General features: G+C 34.3%; 1 non-coding gene across 1 annotated transcript; it reads right to left on the bottom strand.

The window, feature by feature from the left end:
* Positions 1-3,129: 3,129 nt before the first annotated feature.
* Positions 3,130-3,240, bottom strand: LOC138833436 (U6 spliceosomal RNA). The gene has a single exon (XR_011373910.1). It is a non-coding gene; the product is annotated as a U6 spliceosomal RNA (small nuclear RNA).
* Positions 3,241-25,623: the final 22,383 nt, after the last annotated feature.

Here is a 25,623-nt window from a genome sequence, read left to right as displayed (position 1 = left end):
CACCAACAATATTACCTTTTGAGTTTTTATAAAGGAAGGTTTTTACGATGTGCAGTACCCCAGACTGGCCTTAGACTCAAATCCTTACTCCAACCTCCTAACTGCTTGGACTTACTAGCCTTTACCATCACACCTGGCTCCTTTGATTTTAATAGTTATGAAGTAATATCATAGTAATTTTGAATTGCATTTCTCTATAATGACTTCTTTTCACAAAGCATTAAGCCAACATAAAAGTGGTATTAAACCCAACTTTGTAAACCCACTGGTGATTTTCAGGGATTTTTGGAAAACAGGTCTATTCAGAACTTTTGTCCATTTTTAATCATTTCTTGTTAATCTCATCTTTAATCTCTCTATACAAAATCAATACTTAATTCAGTATAGTAGAAAGGAAAATAATTAAACTCCTAAACATTTTTCAATTTTTAATAACATGATATTGCTTAAATCGTTTTCTGTTTATGCTTGCGACTAGGTAACTCAATTTAGTTATACCTTTTACAAGGCTATACATATTTTATTTATTTTACATTGATTGCTCTTTCCAAAGCCTGCAAGTCTAATTTTCCTTAGCTACTTTCAGTCTCATGTAGTTCAGATTTCATACTGAAGAATAAATGGAAGGAAGCAAATAAAAAAATACATTTCCTCTCATCTGATGATGCCTCTACAAGAGTGAGGAAAGAGTTCATCCTTCTTAGGACCTATGAAAATATATCAAAAAGAGAATTCATTCTGCTAGGTTTTCCCTATCTTTACAATGTAACTTAAATGATGTAAAAAACAATAAACTGCTGAGATACGTTTATGTTTTATCAAGTTTGTACATTTTCATATGGACTTAACCTCAATCTACAACATTCCTTCATGATTCTGTCCCTGATATTTTTAAACTACCAAGACATAAGATAATCAATTTGATGTACAGCATGAGAAGTTATCCATCTGGTTTCCTTTGAAGCAGAACATGGTTAATAGATAACATTACATCTGGTTGCTCACTACATGTAATGGTTTCTGTAATACTTATTATATTCTATTTAGTATTTTAAAAAACTGCTGGCTAAACTGAAAGCTCATTCATAGAATTTTATGTTAAGTATTTCACAAGTTTTATTTCTTAATTCTTAAGATAAAATTTGCTTTAATGCTAATGTTATTACCATTTTAATGTTGGGAAAAATTGTAATTAAAGGCACGAATTATATGGCCCAAAGACACACAAAGGAGGGAAATGAGTCAAAGTTTCCAACAGTCTTTCAGCAATACAAAATGATAAGTAAAATCTCTCCATTCTCTTACACTCTCAATTCAATATTCATGTTGTCCAAGTAATAATAGCATAGCAATGCCCATCGTGATTTTTTTTCTGTCACATTATGTCTTCAACCCAGATTGATTTGGTGGCATTGGCTTATCATGCACAGAACTGAGAGCACAAATTGAGGTCCAAAGAGGGGCAAATTTCTTCTGTACCACAGTTCGTTTCCTTTTTAAAAAGTAATAAAACTTTCAAATATCATCACTTACATTTTTTAAGAATCCAGAAGCAAAATGAATTCACATATAATCAGTCCAAAATTCTTTAAAATTAGTAGATAATAAAACAGGATCCCGTGAAGTAAATATTTTTCTACTTTTAAATTTATTTTTAAAGCCTTGTGCTGGATGGCCACACCTGTAATCCTGACTACTTGGGATATCTACTCTGGAGCGCCAGATCTGTGGATAACAGTTGGAAGACAATCAGAGCAAAAGAAAGAAAATTCATTATTTTTCAAAACTTTTAATGAACTACCAAAGAGCCAGGAATGGTGATGTAGCTTATATAGTACCTCATCAATCTAGAGAGGAAATGCCTAGCAAGGCCTTGAAGTCCTGAGTCCAAACTCTGAGCATGCCAACACAAATGCACGAGTACTCACATGTGTGAGGGCTCGCGCTCATGCACACACACACACACACACACACACACACACACACACACACACTTTTTCAAAATACTTTTATGTCAGTGTTTTGCATTAATTTCTTTGTTAACGATATTATATAGGGAAAATAAACTTTTCCTTCTCAGATCATTTTCATACATTTTTATTGTAAAAGTACTGTACACAGGGCTCACATTTACATGAGAAAGTTAATGAGTACATTTCCTAACAAGCCTTGTTACCTCCTCCTTTATTTTCCCCCTACATCCTTTCTCTCTAACCTCCACAAGTACCGTCTCCTCCCCGTCTCCCATGCCCCGCCTAAATATAAACTTCATTTTTCATCATAGTGTCTTGTGCATCTCATTGTTACAATGGGTCAACCTGTATCCCTATTTAAGCATTGTGTTTTTTCCTTTCCCCTCCCCAAATTAGAGAAGTGTATATATAAGATATTGGTGCACCAACTTCAAATCCAGTGAAAACAGGTGTTATAAAGTGGGGGAGGAACATATAAAGAAACAAAAATATCACATCATACATTGTAAGTTCATTAAAAACAATAGCAAGAATGAAAAAACCACTTGTGTCAATATCTTGGAGTACATTTCCCTTAACATCATCTTATCTAGTCATAGGTACATAGCTTTTGACCTTTTTTATTTATCCCAGACATATATGAATAACTGAAAATAAGGGAAACCAGGGGTCCTATGTTTCTTTGGACTTGTCTTACTTCACTTAGTAAGTTTTTTTCCAAGTCTTTCCATTTCTTAATAAATTGAGTGATGTCATTCTTTCAGATGGAGGCATAGAATGCATGTATCTATCTATCTATCTATCTATCTATCTATCTATCTATCTATCTATCTATCTATCTATCTATCTATCTATCTATCTATCTATCATTATCTTGATCCATTCATCAATTGAGGGGAATCGGAATTGGTTCCATACCTTAGCTATAGTAAATAATGGTGCAGTAACATAGTTGTGCTGGTAGTTTTATTGTGGTCTTGTTTGTGATCATTTGGGTGAATGCCCAAAAGTGGGATTGCTGGGTCATGGGTGGGCTTTATGTGGAGTCTTTTGAGGAACCTCCATACTGCTTTCCAAAGTGGTTGAACAAGTTTACACTCCCACCAAGGATTCAGTAGGGTTCCCTTCTGTCCACATACCCTCCAGCACCTGTTGTAAAAATATGGAACACTTCAAGAATTTGCATGTCATCCTTGCACAGGGGCCATTCTAATCTTCTCTGTTTTGTTCCAATGTTCGTGTATTTCCTGCTGAATTGAGCACAGAACATTTTTTATATATGAAGTGAAATTCATTTTCTTTCTTTTCATTGTGAAAATACTGTACAGAGGAGTTACAATAACATGTGCAAGATAATGAATACATTTCTTATCAAGCATTGTTGCCTCCACTTTGTTTCCCCTTCCTCTACCTTCCCAAACTTCCACTAGCTCTGACACCTGATCCTCCCCCCCAACAACGTTGTAAATTTTGTTTTACGACATAACGACGTCTATATCTCATTGTTGCAATGGGTCCAACTGTATCCCAATTTAAATGATATTTTTTCCCTTCCCCTCCAAAAATTATACCAACATCAAATACAGTGAAAGCAGGCGTTAAACTGTAGGGGAAGGACATACAAAGCAACATAGAAATCATCTTATAAATATATTAGAAACAATTGGATTAAAGAAAAATCATTTGAATACTTATCTTTGGGTATATTTCCCTAACATCAGCTTATCTGACCTTTCCTGCTTGACTCAGACATATACTAGTTATTGGAAATAAGGGAAACCGTGAGACCTATGTTTCTTTGGGCCTGGCTTACTTAACATACTTTTTTCCAAGTCTTGTCATTTCCTAACACATGGGACAATGTCATTCGTTCTCATGGAGCCAAAGAATTCCATTGTGTATATATACCACATTTTCTTGATCCATTCATCTACTGAGGGGCATCTGGGTTGGTTCCATATCTTAGCTACGGTAAATAATGCTGCGAAAACATATTTTTTTTGAGTTCTGGGCATGTTTTAGACACGAGACCCTTGTCCATTGTATGGCTAATGAAGATCTCCGAATCCGTGGGCTTTCTATTGATCTTGCTAGCTAGCTATGTCCTTTGCCATGCAGAAGCTCTGCAATTTCATGCAATCCAATAAGTCCAACTTTTTTTGATTTGTTGTGTTTCTGGGTCTCTATTAAGAAAATTTTGGGATGTACAAGGAGACTTAGAGTTTCTCCTATTCTATCCTGTACTTTTTTCAGACTGTCTGTTTTAACTCCTAGTTGTTTGGTCCATTTGGAATTGATTCTTGTGCAGGGTGATATATAAGGATCTAGCTTTAGTTTTCTACAAGTAGTTAACCAAATGGGCCAGCACCATTTACTGAAGAGGCTGTCTTTCTTCTATTCTATGTTTTAGATTCCTTATCAAATATTAGATGGCTACAGGTCTGTAGGTACATTTCTGGGTTTTCAATTCCATTCCATTTGTCCTGAGGTTTGTTCTTGTGCTAGTTCCAAGCTGTTTTCTTTACTATGGCTTTGTAGTACATTTTGGAATTTGATATTGATATTACTCCAGCACTGTTCTTTCTGTTAAGTATCTTTTTTTTTCTATTCCGTGTCTTTTATTGTTCCATGTGAATTTTTGGGTTGCCTGTTCTATTTCCTTGAAGAATGAAGTTTGAATATTAATAGGCATCACATTGAATTTGTAGATAGCCTTGGGAAGTATTGCCATTTTCATGATGTTGATCTTTCCAATCACGGAGCATGGGTGATTTTGCCACTTTCTAAGTTCTGTTTTGATTTCCTTTTTCTGGTTTTTTAAGTTTTCATCATAGAGGTCCTTCACTTCTTTGGTAAAGTTAATTCTTAGATATTTCATTTTTTGTGAGGCTATTATGAATGGAGTTACTTTCCTATTCAAGCCACGCTTTTCTCATTGTCCGCATACAGAAAAGCCATTGATTTTTGAAGGTTAATTTTATACCCTGTTACTTTGCCAAAGTTTTGAACATCTTGAGTAATTTAGGAGCAGAGTCCATGGGATTCATTAAATACAAATCATGTCCTCTGCAAAGAGAGAGAGGTTTACTTCTTCTTTCCCTATTTAGATCCCCTTTATGTTAGCATCTTGTATTATTGCTGTAGCTAGGCATTCTAATACTAGATTGAAGAGCAGTTGAGAAAGTGGTCATCCTTGTCTCATTCCTGATTTTAAAGGAATTGGCTTTACTTTTTCACCATTGATTATAATGGTGGCTGTAGGTTTGTCATATACATTCTTTATTGTATTGAGGAATGTTTCATGGATTCCTAATTTTTCCAGAACCTTCATCATAAAGTGGTGTTTGATCTTGTCAAATGCTTTTTCTGCATCTATTGAGATAACCATATGGTTCTTATCCTTGTTCTTGTTAATGTGATTAATAATGTTGATTGATTTGTGAATATTGAACCAGCTTTGCATCCCTGAAATTGAATCCTGTTTGTTCATGGTGTATAATTTATTGGAGTAATGGCTGAAGTCGATTTGCCAAAATTTTGTTTAGAAGTTTTGCATCAATATTCATCAAAGAAATTGGTATATAGTTCTCTTTGGGATGAGAGTGATTATGGCTTCAAAGAATGAGTTTGGTAGTGCACTTTCTCTTTCTATTTCATTGAAGATTTGGAGGAGTATTGGTGTGAGCTCTGCGTTGAAGGCCTTGTAGAATTCTGCTGTAAATCCATCTGATCCTGGGCTTTTCTTAGATGGGAGGTCTCTTATGGCTGTTTTTATTTCAAGGCTTGATATGGGCCTGTTAAGATGGCTTGCTCATCTTGTTTCAGTTTCGGCATTTCCATATTTGCTTGGAAAAGGCCTATTTCTGCAAAGTTCTCGAACTTATTAGCATAAAGTTTTGAGAAGTATTTCCTTATAATGTTATGAATCTTGTTTGTTTCTGTGGTGATGTTTCCATTCTCTTCTCTGAGTTTATTTGGGTGTGTTCTCTTGTTTTTCTAATAAGATTTGCTAACCGTATCTCAATTTTGTTAATTTTTTTGAAGAAACAACTATTTTTTTATTCTTTCTATGTTGTTATTGGTTTTTAATTCATTTAATTCTGATTTAATTTTGATTATTTATTTCAATCTCCTGGATTGGGTTTTATCTTGCTGCTCTTTTTCAAGGATGCTTGATGTCTCATTAAATTATTGGTTTCAGATCTCTCCAGTTAGCTGATGTAGGAACTCAAATCAATAAACTTGTCTCTGAGTACTGCCTTTGCTCTCTCCCAGAGGAGCTGGGAGTTTGTGTGTTCATTTTTGTTGAATATCATGAACAATTGAATTTCATTTCTAACCTCTTCCATGACCCACTGGTGGCTCAGCAGTGTGTTGTTCAGCCTCCACTTGTTACAGGAATTTATTTGGTGGTTTTAGGTGTTGACTTATAATTTTTGCCTTGTCATCTGGGAGAATGCAAGGTATAACTTCAATATTTCAATGTTTCTTTACAAGTTTGGTTTGTGACCTAAAATGTGTTCTATTTTGGAAAATGTTCCATGTACTGTTGGGAAGAACGTGTATGCTGATGCTGCTGGGTGAAATATTCGGTAGATTTCTGTTAAATCTAGTTGATCTATGCAATTGTTAAGGTCTGCAGTGTCTCTGTTGAGTTTTTCCCGAGTTGATCTATCTAGTGTGATAAAGTCCTGAACAATTAATGCCTTTGGATATATGTGAGATTTGAGAGAAAGTACGATTTTCTGAAACTAGACAATTCATCAAAAAGTAGGTCGTGAAATTTTAGAACCATGTACTTCTTACCTAAGCACACATTTAAGAATAAAGGCAAGATTGACATGACAAAAACAAAATAAGTCCAGATATTTGTTGTTTAAGAGATGTGTAGGAGGAAAAATACAATTATTCTATATAAGCACCTGTCTTAATGGACACTGCAGCAAGTGGTAAGTTTTATTAAAAGTTTTAATGTTTTAAATATTTTTAATTTTGGGAATTTGCTTATATATGCCATAATTAGGACTGTTTGGCAGGTCATAAAACTTTTCTATAAAGTATTTAAGATTGATGGTAGCAGACATTCTACTAAGTATGTTCATTTTCAGAAACTTTACTAATGAGAAGTTGCAAAGTCTTTGAATAAAGAAGTCAAGTGAAGAGTTAAGACTTTGTTAACTACACAGTTTATGTTAAAACTTTAAGGCTTCCTTGCTTTATATTTTAGCGAGGAACAAATGATGATATAAGTCATATACAAATCAGGACATGAGTCCTAAATAGTCATCTTAGTGGATAACTTAGTGGATATCCTATAAAACTCTTGTTGAACATCATAATCTTAGCCAGTTTTAAATATACAGGAATATGAGAAAATAGTAAAACCTAATATGTAGTACACCATCAAATACTGAAAACACTGGTAATTGTTTTGTTTTTTATTTTATTAATCATTAATATTTAATTATTGGCTTTCTTTATTTGTAGCATTGTTTCCCTTGTTGTAATATAATACAACTTTTTGTAAGTCGTCATCAGGAGGTACTCTGAGAAGGTTACTGGGATAGCAAAACCATTTTTTATAGGTGCATGTGAATTTAAAAAGAGGAAAATTAAGAACAAAATATTTATTAAAAAATCTTCAAGTAAAGTGTGAATCAGGAGTATTGATAAATGTCCACACCTAAAATCTTAGTCCTAGGCTGAAGCAGCGGTATTACAGAGTTGAGGCCACAAATGTGAGAGACTGTGTTTTGTTTTGTTTTATATTTTGATTTTGTTGATCATTGCGGTTGAACTCCAGGGCCTGGGTGCTGTTCCTCAGCTCAAAGCTACTGCTATCACCTGAGCCACTGCGCCACTTTCGTCTTTTTCTACTTATGTGGTACTGAGGAATTAAACCAGGACCTCATGCATGCAAGACAAGTAATCTAGCACTGAGCGACCTTCCCAGCTCCTGAGAGACTGTGTTTTAAAAAAATATTCTAAAAATTATTTGCTTTCTGCTTTGGGTTATATAATGAAATATATGAATATGAATATAGATCCATAGCTATATCTATCTATCTATCTATCTATCTGTAGTCTGATATGGTGCTTGAACTCTTGGCTTGGGAAATCTCCTTATGATCTTCAGCTCAAGGCGACCTCTCTACCGCTTGAGCCACAGAGCCACTTCCAGTTTTCTAGTGGTTTATTGGAGATGAGAATCTCATGGACTTTCCTGGTTGGGCTGGCTTTGAACCACGATCCTCAAATCTCAGCCTCCTGAGTAGCTAGAATTTCAGGCAGAAGCCACAGCACCCGGCTCTTTTTATATTTTTGTGAATTGTCATACTTTGAAATTTATATTAACTTTGGCCACTTTATCCTTTTCAAAGTCATGAAATTTCTCTGAGAGTTTGCTTCTGTGAAGATTGTTTTTGCATTTATAATTTCTTCTTAGTCATTTTTATTTTTTGTGAAAATCAATTTATATTTTATGTTGATGTGTTATCATACATCAGATACCTTCAAATGTACATTTAGAGTCTAAAGATAGCAGTATGAATATTCTCATACAACTCTTGTTTATCTTTTATGCACTTTAAGTATTATGATATTTCTCTGTCTTTTTTTCTCTCTCATTCATTCTCTTTCTCTTTCTGGCTCCATGTCTTCTACTTAGAATTTCTGCTGGTCTACTATTATACTTCAGGATCCACTGTTTTGGGAGGAACATAATAGGGACCATCAGTTATCCTTGCATTCTTCGAGAGTTGTAACAGTGACGTGATATTATTCTTTGCCATTCTAAATGGCAAGAATTCCCTTTCACTTTTACTACTATGATAAATTTTATATATTTCATATAAAATATTATATATTTTATCTCATAGGAATCATTGGGACAGATAAGATACTTTTAACCTGTGACCTAAATGTTCTTTTTCTTTTACAAACATCATTTTTCTTTTATTATCAGTAAGGAAATACATGTAATGAAAACAAATATATCCTATGGAAAGTAGACCGAAGTTGTTCACAGGGATGAAGAACAAGGTAATGGGGGAAGTAACTACAAAGGATGCCTATCATAGAGCAAAGATCCTCAGAGTAGTTTATCATGAACACTTTGTGAGAATGACAAGGTGCTGGGAACTAGAGATTAAGTCACAGAACACTTCATATATATGCACTGTATTTATATATGTATATTTGTATATGTATTTTTTTATGTTACTTCCAAACCATTTGAAATATCAAAAAGAACGGGAAATTCACATACTCAATGCTATAAATTTTCCTCTGAGTATTACCGGTGCTATTGTGTCACAGAGGAGGTAGAATTTTGTGTGTTAACTTGCACTAAATTCCATAAACGCTGGAACTTCCCTCCATATTTCTTAAGTGACTCATTGATGATTTAGCAATGTGTTATTCAGTCTCTGTGAGTTTCGCAATTTTCTGTGATGCCTTTTGATGTTGAGATCTAATTTGGTCCCATCGTGGTCTGACAGGATACAAGGAATAACTTCATTTTTTTATTTTTGAATTTCACATATTTTCCTTGTGATCTACGATATGATCTATTTTGGACAACATTCCATGGGCTGCTGAGAGAAATATATATTGTGACACTGCTAGGTAAAATATTCTGTAGATATCTGTTAGGTATAGCTTGTCAATGCAGTTATTTAGTTCTGAAGTTTTTTGCTAAGTTTTGACCTGGATGGCCTGTCCAGAAGTAAGAATGATGTGTTCAAGCAATCAACAATGTGTTTGGATGTATACATGTTTTTATGTCAATTCGCATTTGTTTGATGAATTTGTGATCTCTAGGATTCAGGGCACTGATATTTAGAATTGTTATATCCCCAGATGGATAGTTCTCTTTATCGATATTTAATGTCCTTCTTTGTCTCTTTTTACTTTCATACCACTTGAATTTAAAACCTATTTTATCTAATATTAGTATGGATACTGGGGCCTGTTTATGAAGTCCATTTTTAATTAGTAAAGGTGATGTACAGAATTGTTACAATTACATAAGTCAGATAATGAGCACATTTCTTTTTGAACAGTGGCATATCTTCCCTAATGTTCTCCCAGTTTTTCCCTTCCAACCTCTCTCCCCCACAAGTTGTATAGTTCATTTTCAATATAGTGTCTATTGAGTTGCACTGCTGCATTTGTTGACTCTTTGTCCCACTATGTCTGTCTTCCCTATTGCCCTTTCCAAACTGACATATAAGACCTAAGGTGTAGAAATAGACAACCTCAACAGAAAGCAGAAGGGAGAAAGCAAAATAATAAATGAAACCTTACATATCTATTTCCTGGAGATCATTTGGATGAACATTATTTTATATGATAATATTCATATAGCTATTGAGCCTTTGTGATCCTCGCCAAAGGGCATCCTCCTTAGATCTTAGTGTGTAAATGTTTAGAATCCTATATAATTTATCATGTCCAAGTGTAATGGTTTCTCCTTTACCTTCCAAGTGTGTTTACTTGTAGAATTAGAGGCACATTCTAATACAACAAATGAGGGAAATCAGGCAGCCTATATTTCTTTGAGTCTGTTTTTCTTCACTTAATTAAGTTTGTTCCAAGTCTTTCCATTTCCTTATAAATGGTGTAATATCATTCTTTCTGGATCCACAGAATTTCATCAAACCGAAGATTTTCTTCATGGCAAAGGAAAAAGTTATCAAAATACATAGAAGAGAACAGAATGGAAGAAGATTATTACTACCTAAGCATCAGACAAGGGTTTGCATACATAACCCATATTTAAAGATAAAAAATTAAACCCAACGAAAATAAACCCTAAAATAAACAAGAAGCCAGTTAATATATGGGATAAAAACATAAAAAGAAACTTCTCAGAAGAAAACTGACAAATAAACATATCTCTCTCCATAAAAGAAATGCAAATCCAAACAACACTGAGATTCATCTCACCCCTGTTACAATGTCTTTTGAAAAAACGAACAATCACAGATACTGATAGAGATGTCGACCAAAGGAAACTCTATTAAACTGTTGGTAGGAATGTAATATTCTTCAAGTAGTTTGGAAAACACCATGGAAGTTGCTCAAAAAACTGAATAGAGAGCTACTTATGATCCAGCAATTCCATTTACAGGCATTTATCCAATAGAGCAGAAATAAAGCCACACTGAGGCTGCCAGCACAATCATGTTCATTGTTGCATTAATTTCTGTAGCCAAAATATGGAATCAACCCAGATGCCTCTCATTGTAAAAAGGGATCAAGAATTTATATCTATCTATCTATCTATCTATCTATCTATCTATATATTATTTTATTGAATCCTGTTTACAAGTTTGTATGTATGTTTATATACATATATATATATATATATGTACATACAAACATACAGCTATACATACATAATGTACTTCTGTTCATCCATCAGAAAGATGAATATTTCCCCATTCTTAACGAAAGTGAAAGACAAAATACTGATGTTAAGTGAAATAAACTAGACCCAGAGAAACTTAGGTTACATGATTTTCCTCATTTGTGGTACACAGAAAGTGCCTCTAAATGTAAAATTAAACATACTGGATGGTATGCAAGGATGTACAAATGAATTATCTGAAGTGTCAGAGTGCATGGAGAGTGAAAATACAATAATTCTCTTAAAAGACTAAGTCAAAGCCCAACAAATTAAATACCAGTAAATGTGTACAGGAGAGGACAGTGGAGGAAAAGTGAGAGGGATAGGAAATTGAAGGGGAAAAGGATAGAATACAGGCAAGAATCCCTTGTATAGTTCCCAGAATTGAAATACACAAAGGAAAGGGTAGTGAGAAATGGGGTGAAGATTTTGAAGTGGTAACACAATTCTAAGTCACTGTTCACATAAACTGCTTTGTTAAATGGCATGTAATTCCATAACATAATATTGGGATACATAAGGATTGGGGTTGATTTGGAGGGGTGGATGAGAATGTTGAAAGGGGTGACATTGGTCAAGATGCACTGTATGCAGAAACTATTTCAGAGGATGGCAACTCCTTTGTACGAATAATTAAAGATAAAAGTATTCAAAAACTTATGATAGTCGAATAAAGAATTGAACCTCAATTCAAATCACATTTAAAACTATATTTAACCTGGTAGTTTGGAGAATAAAATTCAAATAATTAAACATTATGAATCTTTTTATCAGAATTTGTGAAAGTAGAAACAAAACTACCCTGTGTTATGTCACCCATTGGGCTGTTATAAGAGAATATTTCAAAGTAAGTGACTTAAAATATTAGAAGTATATTACCCATACTCCAGAAGGTTGAATATTGATTATAAAATGGTTATGCAAAGCAATTCCTTGCTTTATGGGGGCCTGCTTTCTGGTTCATTAAAATTTATTTGCTGGACTTTCACATGGTAGAGAAATTATATTGGGCTTCTTTTATCAAGATCATTATTGCAGGGTCATCTCTGAAAGGATGATTCTAATGTCACCAGACAGGAGAATAGATTTTCAACATGTGTATCTGGAAGGAGTTACATCATCCAATACACTTTGCAACTTTTTGTTTAACTCAGTGTGGTGCGTCATTTGGTTATTATTTCATAGAAGATAATAAGTTAAGGACAAGTTTATATTATGTGAATTATGTGAATGATTTTTCTTACAATGGGAGTAATTATAGTGATGGCAAAGTGAAGTATGATTGCTTAGTAGCTCTTGAATCACATCATAGGTAATCATTTTTATGTGGTACAGCTTTTCTAAGGCCCTTCTGATGTGTTTGAATAATCTCCGATGAGTTATTTGCTGTCAGAAATATTCATTTGAGCCAACAAATTTAGATGTCCTTTGATTTTAATTGCGGTCTTTTGTTAGGACTCCCACAGACATCACAAACAGAGGATGATAATTTCTCTGATAAAATACATAATAAATTTTGTTATAATTAATATAACATGAAAACTGTAATATTAATAGCACTATAAATACTAGTATTCACATTTTAAATATATTGACATCCTTTAGTTACATCAATTTTTTGAATATTTAGAACTAAATGTAAATTGTTTGCAAATAGTTATTTGATGATGCATAAAAAATGAAAAAAACATTTGTGTACATATTTACTACATATACAAACAGATTCCCCTGGTTATTTCTGACCCTTCATTTGTTGGTTTCATTCATACATGGAGAACACATGCAGATAAGTGAAAATTGCAAACTTGCATTTACTAAACGGTTAATTACATGCTGTATAGTTTGTGCTAAAAAGCAGATTTTATAAATTAAATTGTTTCAAGTATAACATTTTACTACTATCTTAGATATCAATAGCTTTCTATTCCTTTGAGGCATGAGCCCTCAGGATGTTGACCAAATTTCTTAGTTCATTTACACAATTAATATAAGTATGTATTTTCTCATCTATCTTTCATTTCACCACAGAATCTGTATTTATACTTTATATCATACATGAATATCAATGCTTTTGGAAGATATTTATTAATTGGTGTATATTATTTGTAAAAGGCAATCTTATTGAAATATTTTACACACTCACATATTGATCAAAGGCCTGATTAACTTGTTTCTGACTTTCTCCATTCCCATTGCCCCTTATTTTTCAACTGTTTTCTGTGAACTTCTTTGTGCTATCTTCACACATGTCAAATTGTATTATAGTGTTGTTCACCCACTGTCATTGAAAGTTATACAATGCTGAACATAAAAGCAAAAATCTAAACAAATGGAGATATATCATTCTTGTGGATTGGATGATACAATTGAAAAAAGACACAAATTGTCCCCTCCCCTTTGTTTTTGGTCATCCATTGGGCTTGAAATCTGGTACTGGGCACTGTCCCTCAGCTCTTCAGTTTAAAGTGAATTCTCTACTCATTCAACAACTGTGTCACTACTGGTTTTCTGGTGGTTAATTTGACATAAGAGTCACATGGACATTGCAGTTTCAGCTGGCTTTGATCCACAATCCTCAGATCTCAGCCTTCTATGGAGCTAGGATCATAAGCATTAGGCAACACTGCCCAGATTCACAGTTTCATTTATAAGTTTATGACAATTTCCAAAAACACCTGACCATCTATTTTTGACTCACTGACAAAGAAAATAAACTAGAATATATTTCTCTATCCAATATTAAAACTGAAAGTGTAAAATTGTTATATTTGTAGAGGAAAGATTATACAGCTCAATGGGTCTGTAGGGCACCAGATTAGATCCATATATATATTATCAAGGGATACTTAATAAGGGGTAAAAGCAAACAGTTATGGAATGACATTCTCTTTAATAAGTGGTGATAAGGTAGACCGTATGGGGGGGAATTAAAAAGTGAACATTGACTTAAACATAATTTATTCAAATGTTAACTTCAAGTAGGATTAAAATGTGGCATATAAAACAAAAAGAGTGATGTAAATGTAAAGCAAAGAAAGATGTCTTGACAATTTTTGAGATTAAGCACTCTTAAATTTGGCATTAAAATTACAGGAAAGGAAAACTTGATATAGCAGAACTCAATACAAGTGTAAAATAATTTGGTCTGTGAAAACTCATATGCAAGTAGTGAATAGAAGTTGGAAGTTGGGGGCTCATGTATCTCATCCTAGTTATTTGGGAAGCTGTGATTTGTGTATTGCTGTTTGAAGGCGGCCCACAAAATAAGCTCCCTGAGAATCTTACCTCTGATTAACAGCAAAAAAGCTAGAAGTGGGGCATGACTCAAATGGTAAATTGTTAACAAATTGCAAGAAATCTCAGGGACCATGAGTTCAAGCCCCAGGAGCATACATGCATGTACAAAATTAATAGTAGTGATGATGATGATGATGATGATGATGATGATGATGATGATGATGATGATGATGATGATGATGATGATGATTATGATGAAGGGTACCCATAGTTAAGGATAAAATATTTGCAAATCCTGTACCTGAAGAATGCCTCAAATCTAGACTCTGTATACAACTCTCAAAACTTAATGTTAAAAAGAACAGCAAGGGCTAGGAAGGTGGCTTATTGGTAGAGTGCTTGCCTTGCAAGCCAGAGGCCCTGGGTTCGATTCCTCAGTACCATATAAACAAAAATAAAAAAAGCCGGATGTGGTGCTGTGGCTCAAGTGGTAGAGCGCTAGCCTTGAGCTGAAGAGCTGAGGGACAGCACCCAGACCCAGAGTTCAGGTCCCATGACCAGACCCCCCCCCCAAAAAAAGAACACCAAGTATAAACCAACAAAATACATGTTGTGAAAAATAAACACAAGAGAAGCATCATCAGTCATCAAATAAATGCACATTAAAACTAAAATGACATCATAAGACATATATGAGTATTACTTCAAATAATACAATAATGACCATACTAAACGCTATCAAGAAACAGAGAAACTAGATCCTGGCAGGAATGTCAAATGGGAAAGACACTCCTGAAAATGTTTTGACAGGTTCCTAGAATGAAGAATATGCAAATAACCACAGTATAGCACAGGAATTGAGCTCTTCAGGCTTTGACTCATAGAAATTAAATTTAACATTCACCCAAAGGCCAAAACACAGAGGATTATAGCAGCATTATGTACTCCAGTCCAAGAAATGGAAATCAATTCAAGCTTTCTTCAAGTGAATGGGAAATGAATTGTGCAACATTCTCTAATAACAGAAACAAAAGGCAACTCGAGAGAATACAATATAATATTAAAGCATAAAATAACTGTGAATAATCAACCACAGATTTGAATTCAATCTTAATAGCTTAGTTATTACATGATCAAGATGTCGGAAAGAAAAAATGTGTTGTTTGCCAAGATGAAACAGCTTTGGGATGGGAGAAAGAGAAGTAGTGGGTTTAATTATAAAAAGGGAAGCATGAGACAGACTTATTTTTGGTAAAGAAACGTATCTGTAAATATGGTATATTCATATAGAGTTGATAAAAATTATATTGGACTTAATATGTTTAGAAAATAATTAAAATAACTGAAATATTCATAAGGTACTTTTGAAATATTAGTGTCCCACTTGTAATATCATACTAGCAATATTAAAATAAATTGGAAAAGTATTCAAAAGATTTCTCTGTGTTCTTATAAGATCATAAATATCCATACTAACCTCAATAAAACTTAATGAAATATAGAAAACAGAAGTTACATTGAAAAATGGGGACCAAGCTTGAAATATACCTTGATAATTGGAAGGCAGAGATTTAGAAGACTGATATCAGAGCCAGTTCTGACAAAAGAAAATTCAGGAGAAACTACAAAAACAAAGAAAACTAGATATAGGGTAATTTCCCTGTTATCTCACATTTGTGGAAGCCATAGGAAAGAAATCTTTGCTTAAGGGAGGCTTGGCCTAAAAATAATATAAAGTGATTAAAGCCTTAGCAATGTCAAGCACCAGTAGTGCCAAAGGAAAAAAAAGGAGAAGAAAACAGAAAAGGAAAGGAAAGGAAAAAAAGGTAACTATTTCCTCTTCATTCTTGTAGTTTCATGTCATTGGGTACAAGAATTGAGAGTATTTTGTTTACTGTTTTTAGATTCAGGCCTCTCTAATATGAAAGTATTTATTTCAAATAATTATTTTATTACTACTATTTATTAGCTTATTATTAGGCCTTTATGGAGATTGAACCCATGGCTTTGTAAATATATATATATATATATATATAATTAGTCTAGTTCTACAACTGAGCTGTACCTGCAGGTCTCTTGTATAGTTTTGGAAATTGTTTATTAATTCTTCAATCGTTAGCTATTCTACTTTTCATCTTATCTTTTCTCTCCTACCTTTACCCCTATGCATTTTAGTTTTTGTGTTGAAATTTTTCCTCAATTTTATCTTCTAAACTTAGAATTTTGGTTTTAAGTTTATAGAGAAGTCGGTTATTTTTATGACATCTTTTTGTTCTTGCCATGTGAATGCTTAGAGTGCTGTTAGTTAAGCATGTCCAATTGTAATTATTTGTCTTTTACTATCTATTGGATTAACTTGTAGATATATGAACATGTCTAGTTATTACAAATGAGGGAAACCATGCAGCATATATTGAATTGGATCTGGCTTATTTCAATTAATATCATTTTTTCCAGTCTTTCCATTTCTTCAAGAATGGGGTAATGCCATTCTTTCCAATGAAAGCACAAAATACCAACAATACAACAGAATTGAAGACCCAGAAATTGGCATATAATCTTTGATAAGGAAGCAGAAATAAAGGATGGAAGAAAAACAGCCTCTTCAAAAAAGAGTTCACGTAGAATTGTCTGTACACAGAAAACTGAAGTTAGATCGTTATATATCCGCCTGCACCAGAATCGATTCCAAATGGATCAAAGACCTCAATGTAAGTCCAGATACTTTGAGATTTTTACAGGGAGAGTTAGAGGAATCAGGAGGGCTCCTTGGCACTGGTCAAATATTTCAATGTAATTGTGGATAAATGGGATTACATCAAACCAAATCAATCATTTGTCAGACTCAAAAGAAATGAAGTAAAAAGAGATAGTGTAGCACAGATTTATTAAGGAAGGAAAGCTATAGATGAAAGCCTCACCCAATGCTAAATCCTTACTCCCTTTACTATCTAGGTATTGATATTGAGTTGACATGAATACAAGAGTTTTCTGGTGGGATTAGAACGAAAACAACTAATGCTAAGACAGAGGTAGCATATGAAATTAGTTGTAACTTGAGTAAGAAGGAATTAAGCAGGGGGGTTTAGTTCAAAGCCTTGGCTTGGTACCAGCTAAGTAAGGTATATCTGCACCAGGGAAGGGGAATAAAACAGGAATGGTTATAAACAAAAGCACTGGTCTGAAGCCTCAAATTAAGGACCGCAGTCTGTGTGGAATGATCTCTAACATGAGGTTTTATTGAAATTAACAAGCATGATTTTAGATGATTGCAGAGTGGGATGGTGCATAGTCACAGGAATGTCTGCTATGTCAGGTAATCCATTCTGCCCTTTCGCATGTTACCCAATAGCCAGGTTTCAACGCAAATGACTACAATGTGATTGTACAAATGAGACTGTGACTATTCCCTCTCATGAATCAAAATTCTGTCAAATGATTTCTGTCTTCAAATTTGTTTATACATTTCTCATGATCTTTCCTACTATTTTATCTTCATTATTGATGTCCATAGTACGTTCTTGTTGTTATCTTGTGTGTATATGCCATTTTTAGGGCTTGAGCTCAATGTTTAATGGGCTCCCTTGTATTTTTTGCTCTTGGTTGATGACACTCTATTCCTTGAGCCACATCCTCATCTTCTCCTTCTTGCTGGATAATTGGAGATGAGTTTTCACATTTTTGTCTGTTTGGACTGACATTGAACCAAAATCTTCAGGTTTTAGCCTCCCGAGTTTCTAGGATTCTACACATAAACGGCTAACACCAACCTTTGCTTTACTGTTATTTTAAGTATGTGTTAGAAGAATGTTGAAGTATATTTGTGTTAAGTGTGAAATTTTCAAATACAAGTTTGAATCATCTTGATATAATGTAACTGTTATCAATTTTAACAGCTAAATCAATGAATTTTACACATTCCAACAGAAATACAATTGAAAACAAAAGATATAATTATTTTCTTAATACAAGTAATGGAAGCATGAATTTTTTTCACGTTACAATTCATGTTTTATATAATTTTGATTAGCAGACATCCATGAATAAAAGTAAATATATTAATTGTAAACCACAAGAAGCAAAGTGATTTTAGTTAAGAACAGATATTTCATCACAGTCAGAAACTATGTTTTTGAGAATTCTCACTAAAAATAGAAGTTACATGCAGAAATTAATGGATATGATGTAGATTGATCATTACACAACATATGAATGAATATGTAAATATGTAAAATATAAAAGGTAAATATGTTAAAACATAATTATGTAGCCAGGTGCCTGTAGCTCATGCTTGTAACCCTAACTACTAAGGAGTCTGAGAGCTGAAATCATGGTTCAAAACCAGCCTAGGCAGGAAAGTCTGTGAGATCCTTATCTCCAATTAGCCACCAGAAAACTGGCAGTGGCCCAAGTGGGAGAGCAGTAGTCTTGATCTGAAGAGCTGAGGGACAGTGTCCAGGCCCAGCTTTCAAGCCCCATGACTGACAATAAACAGTTAGAAATAAACTATGTTTTAAAGAGTTATCCAAGGCAAATGATTTATTAGATATTTAGAGTCATGTTCAGACTTTGTGGTGGAAGGCAAAAAGAGAAAAAAATCACGTTTTTATTCTTCCTTGAGCCACTATAATTTACTTCATCTATTTCTGGAAGAATGAAATTCTTGATGTGAAGTCTTTTGCTAGATATCCACAATGTGTCATTCTTCCTTTATTAATAGGAGAATTTGGAGAAAGGATGAGAATTCATACTTGGAAAAGGAGAAGAGGAAAAGAGAAGGAGAATTCTAGATATTTTGTTCTTCCTCATCTCAATCACAAGGTCTGGATAATGATTGTGTATATTAGATACATGCTCTAGAGTGATTAAAAAATAATGGAATTCTATGCCTCCATCAGAAAGAATGACATTGCCCCAATTGTTAAGAAATGGAAAGACTAGGAAAAAATTATATTAAGTGAAATAAGCCAGGCCCAAAGAAACATAGGTCCCATGGTTTCCATTATTTACAATATCTAGTATATGTCTGAGTCAAGCAGAAAAGGTCAGATAAGGTGATGTTAGGAAAATGAAAACTAAGATATGTATTCAAATGTTTTTTTTTCTTTCATGCATTTTTTTCTAACACATTTATAAGATTATTTTGTTATTGCTTTTTATGTCCCCCCCCCACAGTATAATCCCTGCTTTCACTGTATTTGATGTCGGTATAATTTGTGGAGGGGAAGGGGAAAAACAAGTCCTTTAAATAAGGATAAATGTGGACCTGTTGCAACAAGGGGAAGTACAAGTTGTCATGTCGAAAACGCACTTTACAACTTTGGTGGGGGGGGGAGGATAGGGTGGGAGGGAGGCTGGGAAGGGATGGGAAGGGGAAACAAAGGAGGAGGCTACAATGCTTGATAAGAAATGTACTCATCATTTTGCCCATGTAATTGTAACCCCTCTGTACAGTATTTTCACAATAAAAAATAAATAAAAATTAAAAAAAGAAAAAGATAACCCCACAAGTGATCACATGAAGAATGCTTATTTATAAAATATGTAATAGCATCAAACAGGAAATGCTATCTATTTGTTTAGTTCTTGTTTAGAATTTGTTAAATTCTGTTGTGCTATCGTCAACTATCATAAAGGTATATAAGAATGGTAAGCAAATAACTTCTTTTTTGGGGGGGAGGGGGTCCGGTTCTGAGGTCTGAACTCTGGGCCTGAGCGCTCTCCCTCAGCTCTTCAGCTCAAGGATAGCCTTTTACCACTTGAGCCACAGCACCCCTTCTGGCTTTCTTTCTTTCTTTTTTTTTTTTTTGCTTATGTGGTGCTGAGGAATCAAACCCAGGGCCTCATGCATGCAAGGCAAGCACTCTACCGCTGAGCCACCTTCCCAACCCCGCAACTAACTTCTTAATATCAAATTCTAATATTAGCTTAGTGCCCCCTGTTATATATGTGTTCCTGTATTTGAGTTTTGCCTCAATTTTACATGCTATATTCTTCCAGTATATAAGTAGAAAGAAGACTCCCTCTGGAAATATGCTATTTTTATAGCTAATTGAAAACAAGTCAGCTGTTTGACACAGAAAATGAGATAGAAATCTTCCCCTAGAAATACCCTTTCACCATTTATGGTTTATTTTTGTAACCTGAAGTAAGTCACATTACCCATCTTGACACATCAGAGTTGAGATAAATCTCACCTACGGGAAGCTGAAGCAGGACATAAAGTAACATTCAAAGATATGCAACACTTGACATAAGGAGGAAAAAGAAGGAAACTATAATACAATCAATCATACTTGCCATAACATGTCACTTCCAGAAGGAAGATATTATTTACCTTTGTTTCTAAAAGTACTGAGATCTTCAAATCCTGCCTTTTATTCTTGGATATTACAGGAATTAGAGAACATTTGCATACTGAGACAGCAAAAATCTCTAAGAAAGCTGGAGTAAGCATTTTAATAGTACATTTTGTTCTGCTAGGAAAGGAAATCATTTTATAGACAACAATTTATATTTTCTTAACTATTATCTTTTTTTTCCAGAACTGGTTTTTGTTAATATATGTGACTATCCATTAGAATAAATGTCTTCATTTATCTGCATCTTGTGCAGAGAGCATAGTCAATTAGATGTAAGTGGGAGTTCATCAGTAGCACTTTTTAAAAATGCAAAAAAAATGTGGATAGGTAACCAATATGCATATTTTTCCACCATCACCTTCCACATCCTCCTTCTTCCTTCCCAGGACACACCCAATCTATAAAAAGGCTACGATATTTGACTCTTAACTTTGAAAGTGGAAGCAGAATGCTATGGATGTTGGAGATGACTGTTAATAGTGTTTTCCATAATAATGTCACATACAACAGCCCTATGAGTCCTACAGCTTGTAACACTATATTTCCTTAGTTATGTGATAGGAATGTCAGCCTTACTGGAGTTAGTATTGTTTTCCACTTTCTTTTCTACCACCTGGTCTGAACTATAATATATAGTAAAAGAATGAAAAAGTAATGCCATCTTAAAAATTCCCATTTGCAACTTTAGAATTTTGGCACAGGGCAGGGGGAGGAGGATTGGGGGGAAATTCGTGGGCAGGGATGTTAAAGGGAAGCAAAGGATGAGGCAGCAATCTTTGATAAGAAATGTACTCATTACCTTGCTCATGAAATTGTAACCCCTCTGTACAATATTTTCACAATAAAAATAAACTTATGAATATAAAAAAGAAAGTAATTCAGAGGGTAAAAAACAGTTTTGACAGAAGAGAAGGAATAAATCCAGATGGAAGGAATAAATAATAATAATAACTAACGCATACCAGAAACTCTTCTAAGGAACCATTTTGGTTATTGAAGAACTTGTTATCAACTAGGCTTATTCCTCATTGCCTTTAGAATTCTAAATCTCTTAGGCTAGTTCTCTGTGTGGTAAATGATATATCCTTCTATGCTGTTCTTTCATACCTGATCTACTTTGTTTTCTAAAAATCTCATTTTTCTCTATTTCTATATGAACAATATCTGACACTATATTCACATACACAGACAGTGGAGGATGGTAATGTAAGAGTCTCATAGCTCATGAGTCATTTTTCTGAAAAGTTGCAATGTGATCCATTGCTTCAAATTTCCATTCTTTGTCTTCATAGTGTCATTAAGTGCACTACATGGACATATGAGCCAGACACTAGTGGCTCACGCCCATATTACTATCTACTCAGTAATTTGAGACCATAAGATTGTGGTTCAATGTCAGCCTGGTCAGGAAAGCCCATGAGATTCTTATCTTCAATTAACCACCAGAAACCAGGAAGTGGTGCTGAAGCTAAAGTGGTAGAGTATTCAATTTGAGCTTGATAGCTTAGGGACAGCGCCCAGGATGAACGTACAAGTCCCACAACCAACTAAAATGTGCAAATATGACTTTGAATTTCTCCAAAAGGAACAACAAGGTCAACAGTAATCTTCCCAGGCAGAAAAAAATATAATTCTAAAATGATTCAGTGCACCTACTTTTGCTGAGTTATTTAAGATATGCCTTTTTTACTGGACGTATTCCCTTCTTTTAAAAATTGTCAAATATTAGCTTTATAATAAACTTCATCTAATATTTCTTGTTTCAAAAGAGAAGTCTATAGAGTTGATGTCAGTTGGCTTCCTTACAATCTTAGTTCAAAGCCAACCCAGGAAGGAGAGTCTGTCAAACTCTTATCTGTAATTAAACACCAAAAAAGCCAGAAGTGGATTTTTGTCTCAAGCAGTGGAGTACTAGCATTGGGGCAGGTGGACAGGAAAGACAACTATTCAGGGACAGGGTCCAGCCTCTGAGTTCAAGCCCCACAACCAGCACAAACTAAACAAACAAACAATAAAAACAATAAAAACCCCACATATTTCTTTGGGACCTTCCTTAAAGCACTGGTTTGAAAAGAGGATCATTTTGCTGATAATACTTACTGGATCCTGCTTTTTGGAATCCTTATTACTAAAGAGAACTCAGGAACATACTAAAGGAATGGTCAACTGACTTCTGCAACAAGAGAATCATCTCAGGAGGGAAATATCCATGCACAAGACACTTTAAAACCACCATTTCTTTCTTTCTTTGCAGTAGAACACTTTCTTTGTTTGAGTTTTTTGTTTTTCAACTTTTTCTTTTTTGTTATTGTGAAAATACCATACAGAGGGGTTGCAATTACATGGCCAAGATAATGGGTACATTTCTTATCAAGCATTGTTGCCTCCTCCTTTGTTTCCCCTTTCCATCTCTTCCCCTTTCCTCCCCATCCCCACTGCCACCATCCTGCCAAAGTTGTAAAGTTTGTTTTCAACATAAATTCTTGTACATCTCATTGTTATTTCCATTTTTCCTATGCTGTCCTTCAAATGGCATATTGTTTTCTTTAGTAATACTTTCAACTAGAAATTTACAGAAAGGTTTTATAAGAGTAAAGAGCAACAACACTCCAACAAGTCAGGGATAGAGTTTCTTTCAAGCCTATTCTTTTCTTGTACAGTAAAAAAGACAGCACAAATTAATTGGAACTTTGTCATTTTTCTATGTTCAATTCCTCTCTTGGATTCAGTTTCCACTTGCATTAACAGTTCCTTCCACTTACTTCCAGTAACAATCTATAGTGCTTCTCCAGGTAAAATGAATGTTTTCTGGCGTCATTGAAATAGCTCAAGTATATTTTTGGACATGAGGCAACACATGTTTCAGAGAAAAATTCGTAACGAGAAATATGATATTTAAATGGCTTATAAAACATTATCTAAATACATATGGTCATATAAGATGATAAGTGAAATGGACCCCAAGGTAGGGACAAAACTTGTTTTCTTCTTTCTTGCTATTGTTTTTAATGTATCTAACATGTAATTTGTGATTTTTTTGTTTCTCTTCTATTTTCTTCCTACACGGTATAACCCATGTTTTCACTGTATTTGATGTCAGTGACCTGTATCTTGCATATACATTTTTTCTAATATGGAGAGGGGAAGGTAAATAACAAAATGCTGAAACATGGATACAGTATGACCCATTGTCACAATGAGATGAACAAGACACTATGCAGAAAATTTACAACTTGGGGAAGGGAGGGGGGAGTTGGGACGGTGAGAAGAAAAGGGGTGGCAGGGGAAAAACAAAAGAGGAGGTAACAATGCTTGATAGATAATGTAATCATAAACTTACTTATGTAACTCTAACCCCTCTGTGCACTATTTTTTTAAAGCATGAAAAACCATTTCCTGGAGCACATTATGTTCAAATTTCATAAATGCTCTGTAAATTAAAACCAATTTTAAGTGGGAAGAAGGTTCTCAGAAATATATTTTGTGGGTGAGTGTGTGTGTTGTGCATTATTTCCCAAGGGTACATAAGTTAACAGTAGGAAAAACAATAGGAATAATAGGAGAAAGAGAAGCTCTGTGTTTTAGTATAATGGTTCAATACACTATAGAAGACTTTGCATATAAGACAACTTTGAAACAATAATGCCAAGACCAATATGTTGATTAATGGGAATGGTATAGAGAGACATTACTACTAAGTGGAACATGGAGGATTAGGCTACTCTCTTTCATCTACCAGCTCTAAATCATGGTAGCTAATCATGCAAATTTGTAAAAAAGAAGAATGGAAGAATAATTCTGGTTCCAACGAATGTCGGATATAAGAGCATGGACTTAACTGGAAATAATATCATGTTGAGAGAGCAGGAAATATACTAGCAATGAACTGGTTGCTAAGATCACATTTCTTTTTCTTTCCTTTTCCTATTTTTTGATGGTTCTGGGGCTTGAACTCTGGGCCTGGGCAATGTTCCTCCATTGTTCAGCTCAAGGTTAGCTCTCTATCACTTGAGCCACAGCGCCAATTCCAGTTTTCTGGTGGTTAATTGGAGGAAAGTGCCTCGGAAATTTTAATTGCAATCCTCAAATCTCAGCCTCCTGAGTAACTAGGATTAGGCCTGAGTCACTGGCACCAGGCTTAAGATCACATTTCTAACAATGTACATTCAGGATATGTAATGTGTATGTTCATCTAACTTTATATGAATTCTTTTGTTAAAAATCTGTGCTACAGATTAGACTTTACACTTACAAAAATGTTTCTAGTTTAAAAGTTGATACTCCTGTAAAAATAAAACCTAAGAATTTAAAGAAGTTTTGGAAGATCAGTTTGCATCCAGTCTGGGCAGAACAGTCTTTGAGACATTACCTATCATTAACCAGCCAAAAGCTGCATTGGAAGAATTACTCAAGTGATGGAGTACTAGTTATGAGCAAGATTGCTGAATAAGAGCTTGAGGTTTTGGCATACATACATACAAACATGCACATACAAACAGAAGCACTTATATGTGCAAACACATATATGCAACAACTCTCAGAATGTATAGAAATGTTAGAAAATGATGGAAAATATGTCCTGAGGAAGACTAAAACATGTGATAATTTTTAATATTAGAAAGTTGTCAAGTAGGAGGCA

The sequence above is a fragment of the Dipodomys merriami genome, unplaced genomic scaffold (assembly GCF_024711535.1).
Source record: "Dipodomys merriami isolate MVZ:Mamm:240054 unplaced genomic scaffold, mDipMer1.0.p SCAF_2071, whole genome shotgun sequence".
NCBI lineage: Eukaryota > Metazoa > Chordata > Mammalia > Rodentia > Heteromyidae > Dipodomys > Dipodomys merriami.
Note: the sequence above shows the minus strand (reverse complement) of the source record. Positions and strands in the feature narration are given on the sequence as shown.